Consider the following 12,034-nt stretch of genomic DNA (forward strand, 5'->3'; position numbering starts at 1 on the left):
TGAGAGTGGCTCTGATCTTTCTGCCGGTCGTCCTGCTGCGCCTTCCTTAGCCTCATTCCTCTGTTCTTCTTGGTCTGCACAAAGCCTGTGGCCAAGCAGGGTGGACTGGGAGTGTGAAGGATGGTGGGGCTGGGATTTGAGGAGTTTTCTCTTTTTCCTCATAATAACTTTGATGATTCGGGATTCTCTGTCTTCACGTGAAGCTAAGCTATCGTATATGGGTTGGGAAGCAGATTTTGGGGGGTTGATTGCTACATGAAATCCAGTTGCCGTGGAGTCTACTCTGAATAATGGCAACCTGTGAGTGTCCGAGCAGAACTGTGCTCCACGGGGTTTCCAGGGCCTGATTCTTAGCAAGCAGACCGCCAGTAGGTCGGAAGTAGACAGGGCCTCCTGGGACCGGAAGTCACCCAGGGCCTCCTGGGACCGGAAGTCACCCAGGGCCTCCTGGGACCGGAAGTCACCCAGGGCCTCCTGGTTACTGCACAGCCTACGTCATCTTCCTTAGTGAACATTCCTGTACACCTTTTTGTGACATAGACAGTATTTTCATTTCTTGTGGTAAATTCCTAGTATCAGACATAGAGTAGGTGTATATTTTGTTTTATAAGAAACTGCCAGAATGCTCCCCAAAGCTTTTGCTCCATTTTTTAGGAAAGTTCCAGTTGCCCCACATCCTTGCCACCATTTGGTGTGTTCAGTCTTTTTAATTTTAGCCATTCTCGTAAATGGCAGTTGTATCACCTTATGGTTTTAATTTCCATTTCCCTAATTGCTAATGATGTCAAGCACTTTTTAGTATTTGTTGGCCATTCATCTATCTTCTTTGGTGAAGTATCTGTTCAAACCTTGGTTTTTGGGTTTTTTTGTTTGTCTGTTTTTGGGTTGTTTGCCTTTCCTTATTGCATTGTTAATGTTCTTTATATATCCTGGATATCAGTCCTTTGTCAAATATATGTTTTGTGACTATTTTATCCCCGTCTGTGGCTTGCTCTTCATTTTCTCAAGTGTACATTTCTTTTTTAAATAACGTGGTAATATAAAACAAAACATTTGCCACTTCAACATTTTTTCCATGTACAATTCAGCAACATTAATTATGTTTATCATGTTGTTTTTTTTAATGTTTTATTGTGATTTTGGTGAAAGTTTACACAGTAAATTAGGTTCTCATCTAATGATTTCTATACAGATTGTTCAGTGGCATTGGTTACATTTTTCACACTCTATCAGCATTATCAGTATTTTGGTCATTCTATGGGTTTGTTAGTTCCATTATTCTAGCTTCCCTGTCTCCCCTCCCCACCCCCCCCCTTGCCTTCTCATCTTTGGTCTGGGGTAAATGTATACCATTTGGTTTCATTTAGATGATTATTTTGAGGAGCACAGTACTCATGGGTGATATTTATTTTAAGGGCCAATCTGTCATTTGTCTAAAAGGTGACCCCTGGGAGTGGTTTGAGTTTCAAGCTTAAAGAGTATCTCAGGGCAACAGTCTTGTGGGTTCATCTAGTGTCTGTGGATCCAGTAAGTCTGGTCTTTTTAAGAAATTTGAGTTTTGTTCTACAATTTTCTCCCATTCTGTCCAGGACCATCTATTGAGTCCCTGTCTGGAATGGTTGTTAGTGGTAGCGAAGCACTATCTAGTTCTTCCATTCTCAAGGTAGGTGATGTCCTTGTTGGTGTAGACCATTGGTGCTATAAACTAGTTACTTCTTTGAGTCTTTGGTTTACTTCTTTTTCTTTTGCTCCGAACAAGTAGAGACCAGTAGTTGTACCTTAAATGACTGCTTACAATCTTTTAAGACTGTAGATGCTGCTTACCAGGCTAGGATATAGAACATTGTCTTCACGGACTATATTGTGCCAGTTGACTGAGTTGCCCCACGAGACTATGGTTCTAATCCTTCTCACCTCGTAGACCAATCCCGTGAGGTGTTTGGTTGTGTCTAGGAGGTATCCATAACTGTGTATTATGTTCATCCATCACCATTCTTCATTTCCAGAAACTTCCATCACCCTTAACAGAAGCTCAGTACCCCTAAGCAATGCTCCCTCTTTGCTTTTCCCTCCTCCCTCCTGCCCACAGTTGGTAACCACTAATAGACTTCTGTCTCTATACGTTTGCCTATTCTAGATATTTTATCCAAGTGGGATCATACAGTATTTGTCTTTTCAATAAGTGTACCTTTTGATGAGTAAAGATGAGTAGAGGTTTTTAATTTTGATAAAGTCTGATTAATCAGTTTTTATCTTTTATGGTTATCACTTCCTGCATTATGTCAAAGAAGTCCTTGCCTACCTCCAAGTCAAAACAATATTCTCCTGTTTTCTTCATTTGTCCTTTTGACAGGATCCCAATAGTCTTTGACAGTTTCCTTGTTTCCTGATTGACAAGATGTCCCAGAATCATCTTATACATGTCCTGTGTACACCTGGAATCAGCCCTTCCTCTAGAAGCTCTAGCTCCTTTTAGTGGGAAATGCTGTTTACAGCTCCACAAAGCTGAGGTCCAGGGGAGCTCATTGCTACTGCATTGGCCAAGACTTCCAAGATTTTCAGAGGCCAGAACATCGTGAGCGGATACTGATATTTCCAATTCAAATTTAAGGCTACAGGGAAGTTACTTGTTTGATTTTATGTTTCTGTGTCTTTTCCCTTAGGTGAAATTCTTGGTTCCTAATGACATTAATGGAGCCCTGATGGCACAGTGGTTAAGAGCTTGGCTGCTAACCAAAAGGTCAGCAGTTCGAATCCAGCAGCTGCTCCTCGGAAACCCTATGGAGCAGTTCTACTCTGTCCTATAGAGTTGCCACGGGTTGGAATTGACTTGACAGCAACGGTTTTTTGTTTTGTTTTGTTTTAATGATATTATTATGATTACTTCTTTGATTTATTCCACTATATACATAATAGTATGAGAATAATAATACCAATGTCTTACAACAGTCTGCTCAATGAAAAAGTTTGCATTTCTTTTTATCTTGAGGACATTATTCACTGGATTCATTTGCTTCTCTCCTCTTCCACTGTTTAGGGATTGTTGTTTTTCTTTCCCTTTGGTTTAGTGTTGTTTTAGTTGTTTTTCTTTCCCTTTGGTTTAGTGTTGTTTTAGTTGTTTTTCTTTCCCTTTGGTTTAGTATTGTTTTAGTTGTATGCTCAAACATATACAAAGTTACAAATTAAAGCACATTCAGGGAAGACTAACTTCTTCATCCTCCTTCTACTAACCCTGTTCTCCCTACCCTTGGGTATTATTTTTTAAAAAGTTTTTAATTTATCATTCCATTTAAAGATAACCTAAGCAAATGCCTATGGGTGTACATATCCCCTCCCCTTTCTTAGGTGAAAAGTACCCTACTCTGACCCTGTTCTGCTTCACACCATATCCTGGAGACCACTCCATACCACTGTGTAGAGACCTTCCCATTCCTTGTTTGTAGCTGCATAGCACTCCATCATGGGGCCACCTCTTAGCCAAGTCACCTAATTTACTATGGTGAAGAGTTGGTTTGTTTCCAGTCTTTTGCTATTAGGAATAGTTCCATGTGAATAGCCTTGGGCATACGTACTTTCATATATTTTCCAGCATATCTTAGAATATATTCTTAGAAGTGGGATTTCCAGGTCAAAAAGAAAATGGCTCTGTAATTTTCCTGAACATTGCCAAAATCCCCTCCACAGGAGTTTTACTGTGACTTAGACCAGCGGTGTATGGAGAATGTGCTTTTCACAACCTTACCAGCAGACAGTGTTGTCAGATTCTTGGGTGCCTACCAGAGACGGGAAAAATGGTAATTTCAGAGTAGTTTTAACTTGCATTTCTCTTAACGTGAGTAAGGCTAGGCATCTTTTCCTGTATTTAAAGGCTGTTTGCATGTCTTTTTTTTTTTGTAATTTTTTTTTTTATCGTGCTTCAAGTGAAAGTTTATAAAACAAGTCAGACTCTCATACAAAAATTTATAAACACCTTGCTATATACTCCTAATTGCTCTCCCCCTAATGAGACACCACACTCCTTCCCTCCACTCTTTCTCCTCATGTCCATTCGGCCAGCTTCTGACCCCTCTACCCTCTCATCTCCCCTTCAGACAGGAGTTGCCAACATAAGTCTCATGTGTCTACTTGGTCCAAGAAGCTCATTCTTCCCCAGTATCATTTTTCTATCCCATAGTCCAGTTCAATCCCTGTCTGAAGAGTTGGCTTTGGGAATGATTCCTGTCTTGGTCTAACAGAAGGTCTGGGGACCATGACCACTGGCGTCCTTCCAGTCTCAGTCAGACCATTAAGTCTGGTCTTTTATGAGAATTTGGGGTCTGCATCCCCCTGCTCTCCTGCTCCCTCAGGGGTTCTCTGTTGTGTTCCCAGTCAGGGCAGTCATCAGTTGTAGCCGGCACCATCTAATTCTTCTGGTCTCAGGATGATGTAGTCTCTGCTTTATGTGGTCCTTTCTGTCTCTTGGACTTATAATTACCTTGTGTCTTTGATGTTCTTCATTGTCCTTTGCTCCAGGTGGGTTGAGACCAATTGATGTATCTTAGATGGCTGCCTGCTAGCCTTTAAGACCCCAGACGCTACTCTCCAAAGTGGAATGCAGAATGTTTTCTTAATAGATTTTATTATGCCAATTGACTTAGATGTTCTCTGAAACCATGGTCCCCAAACCCCCACCCCTGCTATGCTGGCCTTCAAAGTGTTCAGTTTATTCAGGAAACTTCTTTGCTTTTGGTTTAGTCCAGTTGTGCTGACCTCTTCTGTATTGTGTGTTGTCTTTCTCTTCGCCTGAAATAGTTCTTATTTGCTATCTAATTAGTAAAAACTCTCGCCCTCCTTCCCTCCCTCCCCCACCTCGTAACCATCAAAGAATATTCTCCTCTCTGTTTAAACTATTTCTCGAGCTCTTATAATAGCGATCTTACACAATATTTGTCTTTTTGCAGCTGACTAATTTCACTCAGCATAATGCCTTCCAGGTTCCTCCAGGTTATGAAATGCTTCACAGATTCGTCACTGTTCTTTATTGATGCGTAGTATTCCATTGTGTGAATATACCATAATTTATTTATCCATTCATCCGTTGATGGGCACCTTGGTTGCTTCCATCTTTTTGCTATTGTAAACAGTGCTTGCATGTCATTTTATGTGACCAGTTTATTCATATCTCTTGCCCTTTTTTTCCCATTTTGCACTGGGGTTTTTCAGCCTTTTTCTTCTGGATATTTAGAAGTTACTTATATATTAATATTGGAAACCCTGGTGGCGTAGTGATTAAGGGCTGTGGCTGCTGACCAAGAGGTCAGCAGTTTGAATCTACCAGGCACTCCTTGGAAACCCTATGGGACCGTTCTACTCTGTCCTGTAGGGTCGCTGTGAGTTGGAATCCACTCAACAGCAACGGGTTTGGTTTTGGTTTATATATTAATATTAGCCCTTTACCTTTGATTTGAGTTGCATGTACCTTTTTTCCTGTTTTGTCATCTTTTAACTTTGGTTATGGTGGGATTTTCTTTGTTTTTCTCTCTTTTCATGCAAAATTGCATAAAAATTTATCCTTTGATCAAGGTTGACTTGGCGCACCACGCCTTTGCTTTAAGTGGGGATCCCTCCTTTTCAGGGTGAAGACTCGTTAGTGATTTCTGAGTTCTCTAGCTTCCAGAGCCATCAGAAGCCCCTTTGTCTCACCCTGGCTGGCTCCTGCAGTTTCTCAGACCACATGGGTATTGGTGATGGTGGTTTGGCCCCACCCTGGGTATTTTGTGGCAGATTTAAGATGGCAGCAGACTCTCTGCCCCTCCTCCCTGGAGAGGTGGCGTCTGATTCCTGTCTCTGGAGTCTGGGCTGCCTTGGTTGTAGGAGCTAGTTGTGATGTTGGGAGTCTCCCCAGGCTGCGTAGTAAGAAGCCTTGCAGCTTCTGCCCAGGCCTTCTGGGATGCTCCCTCCAGGAGCACAACCATCACACATGAGAAGCCACACTAGAGTCCACGAGTCGCTGCCTGTGGAAGTGGACTCTCCTGCCCCACAGCAGCTGCTGACACCACATGTCCCCTGTGCCCCCCACCCTACAAGAGGCCGTGGGCAGAGGTCCAAGCATGTGTACTTCGGCCCTTTTAGGACCATATTGCTCTGGTCCTTCACCAGTGCCTGCCTCTCGCAGTCGAGGCTGACCACCAGCATATGGCCTCTCAGCCTCTGCCGCCTTCAGCGGGAGCTGAGTCTTTCTGACCTAACCTGGCCCAGCCTTACCTGGCAAGGAGTTCTGAGATTCATCTTCGCCTCCTTGGGGAGGGGAAGATAATGTGGAGATGTGGGTTTCTGCCCGGGGGGAGCAGTGAGAGCAAAAGCTGGACGCCTGAAGTAAGACTGTAAACTCCAGGACTATAAGCTCCAGGTGATGTTTCTGTGTTTTAAGTTCATTTTTGGGACGGCCAAGGGTGAGCCTCAAAGATGACGTGGAATGAGGTGTTCATATCATATAGTCACCTCTAATCCCAATGCCTAGTGCCCCTGTAAACCATGGCATGGAGAAGCCAGCAAGCCTGGGGAGAGTTCTGATTGTGTAAAGGACATGTCTGGGAAAGGCCTGGATGCCCTTCTCTTTTTCCCAATAGTTTCTGTTTTCTAAGAATTGCAGCCTTCTCTGTGAACAAGGTCCAGAATAACTTCTGGGTTACAGTTTTTCTCCCACTTACCCACAGGGGCACAGACCAGCATCGGGGGCTAGGCTGGCAAATATGAGGCAGGTGAGTGGTCAGGCTGACTGGGCCAGATGGGGCATGGTGCAGGGAGGGTGTGCCTGAGTCTCAACCAGAGCCCCCACTCTCCAGACCAACAAATGACCTGAACAGAGTCCATAGCAGAGCTGATGCCAAAAGCATGGCCATAGGTCAGAGTTGGGGCAGGACTGGTTGGTAGTGTAGGTTATGGTGGGGTTACCACTAGGGTTCCAGACACATTGCTAGAGCAGACTAATGGGCGGGCAGTGAGCGGAAGTCAGGAACAGAATGAGAAGGGCAGCACCAGGGACAGCCCTCCAAAGGCCAGGCGGTCCCTGCTGGGATGGGGGCAGCCCCTCCAACGGGCAGCTCTGCCTTCCTCTACCCAGGTACTTGGAGGGGCCGGAGTCGGGGAGGCTCCTGCACTCCCACCTGTGCTAGAAGAAGGCAGGCTGGACCCTATGGTGTATCCGAAGGGCACTGGCTGCTTTTTGGGCTCTGCGAGGGGCAAATTTCTTAGGATGGTTGGGGTCTGTTTTGTCCTGGAACCCGATAGGCAGTTCGAAAAGTTCTTAGCTGTGGGGTGGGTGGCAAATTCTTCTTCCACTAGGAGCCGTCCCTCTCCCTGGGAGGAGGAGCAAACGCGTCATTAAAGAACTATGTAGACCCCTCTCAGGATCTTTAAAATTAAGCCTCAGAAAGGCAGAAGCAGGTGTTGTCAAGGGGATCGTCCAGACATCAAGGACACAGTGCCACCCACAGTCAAGTGCAGTGTAGACGCCCTGCTTTTGCAGTCACTTGTCTCGAGAACAGTCACCAGGAGGAACTGGCCTGAGAAGTGGTGAGGATAAACTAAAATTCAGCTTCTCCTTTTGCCAACATTTGGAAGGAAATTGAAGCAAAGAAGGCTCTGCCAAAAAGACTGCAGGCCTCGAAGAAATCAAATTAAGAGGAGTGGGAAGGGAGCTCCCCGCAAGAGAGCTTGACGGGGCAGCTGGTCAACCTGCCCGGAGCCAGGAGCCCTGCGAGTGCCAAACGCTCACCTTTAATTAATGTCTTCTCTCACTTCACTGCCTCTTCCTTTTTTTTTTTTTTTTTTTGACATCTTAAATTCTGTCTGAACTTGGTCAGCAGGAGAGTAATGAGCTGCCTTTGGTGTCCAGCACCAGCCCTCCCTGCTGTGCACTCATGCTGGGGTTCACCCTGCTCCCGCCTGCAGCCAGACAGCCTGCAGTGATGCGGGGCGTAATTAGTCTGGCTCCTCTGCCCTCGGGGTCTGGTTCAAGCATCCGGAGGCAGGGTTTCAGCGGCCTCCACCCCTCCACTCTCCATACCATGTGCACATCCTTCAAACCTGAGTTCTAAGTGCTGCAACTCCAGGGCACCTGGGGGTGGGGTGCCCCTGTCCGTCGGTCTGTCTTAGGGCTGTACTCAGCACACCGCAAAGCACAATTACATTGGCAGTTGTCACTAATTCTAATAACAGTAGCCCATGTGTTTTTCTGTTGTTGTTAGCTACCCCTGAGTCGGCCCCCAGCTCATGGTGACCCCGTGTGCAATGGAACGAAACGCTGTCTGGTCCAGCGACATCCTCATGACCCGTTGCAGTTTGGACCGATGTGACCCAGACCTTTCTTCCTAGTCTGTCTTAGTCTAGAAGCACCACTGAAGGCTGTTAAGCATCATAGCAACACACAAGCTTCCACTGACAGACGGGTAGTGGCTCCACATGGGGTGCACTGGCCAGGAATCGAACCTGGGTCTCCTGCATTCATGGCTGAACCACCACTGCTCCCGTTTTTTTCTACCTCGCCTTTCTCTCGCCTCATATGCAGCGATGTATTCCATTTCCGAAGGGATGAGAGGCCTCAGGCAGCAGGATTGTCAGATTCTTGGTGCAAGACACTCATGGACTGGGATGCCAGCAGCTGTGCCTTGTGGTTTTAACCCAGATGAAAGGCGTGTCATCTCCAGTTCTAGCCTGGGACAGCCATCCGCGTCACTCTACCTGTCATGAATGTAGCTTATTCTTTCTGTAGTTTGGGTCAAACGCCCCACTTAGCAGTGAACACAATGGTGCTGTGTTTCACTCTCAACTGGACACTATAAGATGGGAGAGGCCTCTGGTCACAGACAAGCAAGCAAGACCTGCTACCAGGCCACTTCCCGGACCAACGAGGGGCTCTGCCAGGACCTGCAAATCCGAGAGCTAGGCTGGCCATCCCAGGTTCTTCTCACCGTCACCTGACCGAGGGCTGGACTCGGGCGTCTGGTGGCTGTGAGTGTGTTAAACCCTCTGGTGATAATGCTCTTTGGACCCCTGTGAGACAGACAGACGAACGGGGCACAGGGCCACAGCCAGGGTCTCAGTGCCCAGTATGGTGCGGGAGGGTGGGGTAACTTCAGGCACAAGATGACTTTCATTGGTTGAAGTGTTTGTTTCATTTGTTTGTGAAAATACAGAACGAGGGCAGAGGAACTAATTTCTGATGTGAGTGGTTAGCCGGTTTGCAGGAGCCCAGAACGAGTCAGTGACTGTTGACTGTGTGAACCGACAGAGCAGGCTTAAGTGGGTGGCTGGCAGCAGGCGTGCGGGTGGGAGTGGCCTCCAGATGGAAGCAGGGGTGCTGGTGTCACAGAGAAGGGAGCACACAATGCACACTGGGGTGTGAAATTCAGAGGCGCGTAGTCCACCCAGCAAGGCTAACAGAGACTCTTCTTAAAATTCTCATGGATCCCTTACATCATGTTGGCTTTTATATGGACCCGTGCGTGTGTACAGGCTAATAAAGTCGGTTTCACAAAGCAGGGTAAGGGGCACGCCCAGGTTGTTGGGTGTCTTGATGGACCCCGACTGAGCTCCACTTTCTTCCCCTTAGTTGCTCTGGGGCACTGCTTGATGAGCCGCATTGCCCTAGCTCTTTCAGGAGAGCCAGCCTTGTTTGCCCCTCGCTTCCACAGGGGCCTTGAGACCGTCTTTCCACCGTGGCTCCTCTGGTCTCTTGTCCAGTGCCTCCAGGCGTTTTACTCCCAGTGGAATAGAGACATCAGAGGGCAGGCGCATGTTCTTCAAAGGCCCCGGTGTGTGACCGCTCACCACCCAACCTTCTGATGACAGTTCTCTTCGTCTGACACTGACAGGTGTTCACAGACAGATGAAAAGATCCTGGCTTCTGCCCTGTGGTGACTTTCTGCTGCAGCGTCCCTGGTAGAAACTCTCTGGCCTTTGTTAGTGCCCCTGCAGGCTGGGAGGAGAAGCCCTTCTCAGGTCAGCTTTCATTCAGGAGGTCCCTGGTACTGCCCCAGCGGCACAGCAGTGCCAGCTTTCAGGGGAACAACTGATGTGGGTCATCACAACGAAGCATCTTTGGCAATGCCTGCCAGGGGACCTTTGTCCTCCTGGTAGCAGGCGTGGCACAGATGCCTTTGATGTGATACTTGCCAGAAAGAACCTTTCTTGGAGGACGGGCATCTGACTTGTCAGAGTCAGAGGAGACGTCGGAGATGCCAGTGCTGATCTGTTTCCAAGTAAAGGGTTTAATGTGGCGGCTGAGCCACAGTGAGCACCGGTCCTCCTGTGGGACAGGTCGGCAGCCCCGATGCTGCTTCGGCTCTGCTCCTTGACTCCTGGTGCTGGGGGTGTCCCTGCAGGATGTATGGCCTCAGGGACGCCCCAAAGCTGTCTGGTCATCAGAGGGTGTCAGGCAGCCTCGGGATCAAGGTGGCAGCAGCAAGTCTCAGGGATGGCTGCGGAGGCCCCAGTCCGCAGGGACAGAAGCAGGTGGGCACATCGGAGCTTCAGCTCAGGGACAGAGGCAGGACTTTGGCCACAGGGAGCCAGGCTCCACGACGGCCAGTCTGGACTCACTGGTCATTTTGATTCATGGCTATTTGAATGTCCAGAGGAAGGGTGCGTTCACTTTACCGTAGCAATCCAGAGAGGAACTGGGAAGTTGTCATTTTTCAAAGCTTTTCTTGTCAGGGTAGAATCATTGTCTAGATAACCTGAACAACGTTCTTCGCAGACTCGCTAGGATGCTGGATTAAACGTAAGTAGCATTCTCTCCAGCTCAGCTTTACAGGAGGGAGACAGAGAGGAGGAGAGGGAGCAGAAATATATAAAAATTGTGCAATCCTAAAAAGGAAGAAAGCGTACAACTTTTCATGGAAAGACATAAAAGAAGACCTGAATGAATGGAGAACTGTACTGCGTTCAGGTATAAGGCAAAGGGATGTAGGTTCTCCCCTCGTTAATCTCTGAATTCAGTGGCATTTCAGTCAAAATTCAAATAGGGTTTTCATTGAACTTGATAAACCGACATGGAAGAATGAATAAATGGTCAAGAGAAACCAAATTTAAAGAATGACAAGGTGGAAGAGAACCGCCCCCCCTCCCCGCCCCAACTCGCAAATACGTGTAACTAAGACAGGGCAGTGGGAGTGAGGGCAGAGAGTGATGGAGAGACCAGCACGGCAGACAGACAGCATCACGTTCCCTAGAAACAGGGTCATGCCTGCAACCATGCTGGCCCCACAGACCACGGGAGGAGCCAGCTCTCAACAAGGAGGGTGTGGCATGAACATTGGTTCCCACGTGAAAGGACCCAGTGGTGAAGAGAAAACTGAATCCTTGAGAAGAGAACACGGGAGAATGCCTTTTATACCAGCAAAGCATTTCCTAAACAAGAAATAGGAAAATCATAAAACACAAAGGAAAGGATGGAAAATGGTACGAGTCGGAATCGACTCGACGGCAGCAGGTTTGGTTTTATATGACGGAAAACAACACAAAATAGAAAAAGACTACGCAGAGTGGGAGCAGATGTGTGGGGCCCATTTCACTGACAAAGGATGCATCCCGGGGACCTGAGAGGGCCTCCTTCAGAGACATGAATGCCAAGTAACCCAGCTCACCCAGCAAGGCTGAAGGAGGACCAGACAGTCCAAAGATGGGAACGTGAAATAAGCAAACCACAGGAGGCCGGACCATGTCAGTGGTCGGGAAAAGCAGCTAAATGCAACAGGGAGAGACCCTTCATGCTTGGCCGCTGTCAGCAGTTGGTGAGGTATGGGGGGGCATTTCACCACGACTAGCAGCTGCCATGGGGAGCAGGGTGCAGTAACGAGCAGTCAGAAACCCCAGTGCCTACGCCCCAGTGCCCCGCTCCCAGGTACCCGTTCTGAACACATCTGTGCAGATGTGCACAAGATGCGAGCAAACTGTTCATCGTAGCATGGTTTGGAAAAATGAGGACATGGAAACAGTTTAACTCCCCACCAGCAGGGGAAGAGGTGGGAAATGAATACATAAACACGGTTTA

General features: G+C 47.4%; 1 protein-coding gene across 4 annotated transcripts in view; it reads left to right on the plus strand.

Moving 5' to 3' along the window:
- Positions 1 to 12,034, plus strand: part of JAKMIP3 (Janus kinase and microtubule interacting protein 3) — a 116,325-nt gene that overhangs the window by 6,227 nt on the left and 98,064 nt on the right. The window contains exons 1-2 of one of the 4 annotated variants that reach the window (XM_049855485.1): positions 8,232 to 8,991; positions 9,855 to 9,981. The exons of 2 other annotated variants lie outside the window; for them this stretch is intronic. The gene's annotated coding sequence lies outside the window, so the exon portion shown is untranslated. Of the gene's footprint in view, positions 1 to 8,231; positions 8,992 to 9,840; positions 9,982 to 12,034 lie in introns of those variants that run through there. One more of the 4 variants, XM_049855487.1, reaches the window with a different exon arrangement.

The sequence above is a fragment of the Elephas maximus genome, chromosome 16 (assembly GCF_024166365.1).
Source record: "Elephas maximus indicus isolate mEleMax1 chromosome 16, mEleMax1 primary haplotype, whole genome shotgun sequence".
Lineage (NCBI taxonomy): Eukaryota > Metazoa > Chordata > Mammalia > Proboscidea > Elephantidae > Elephas > Elephas maximus.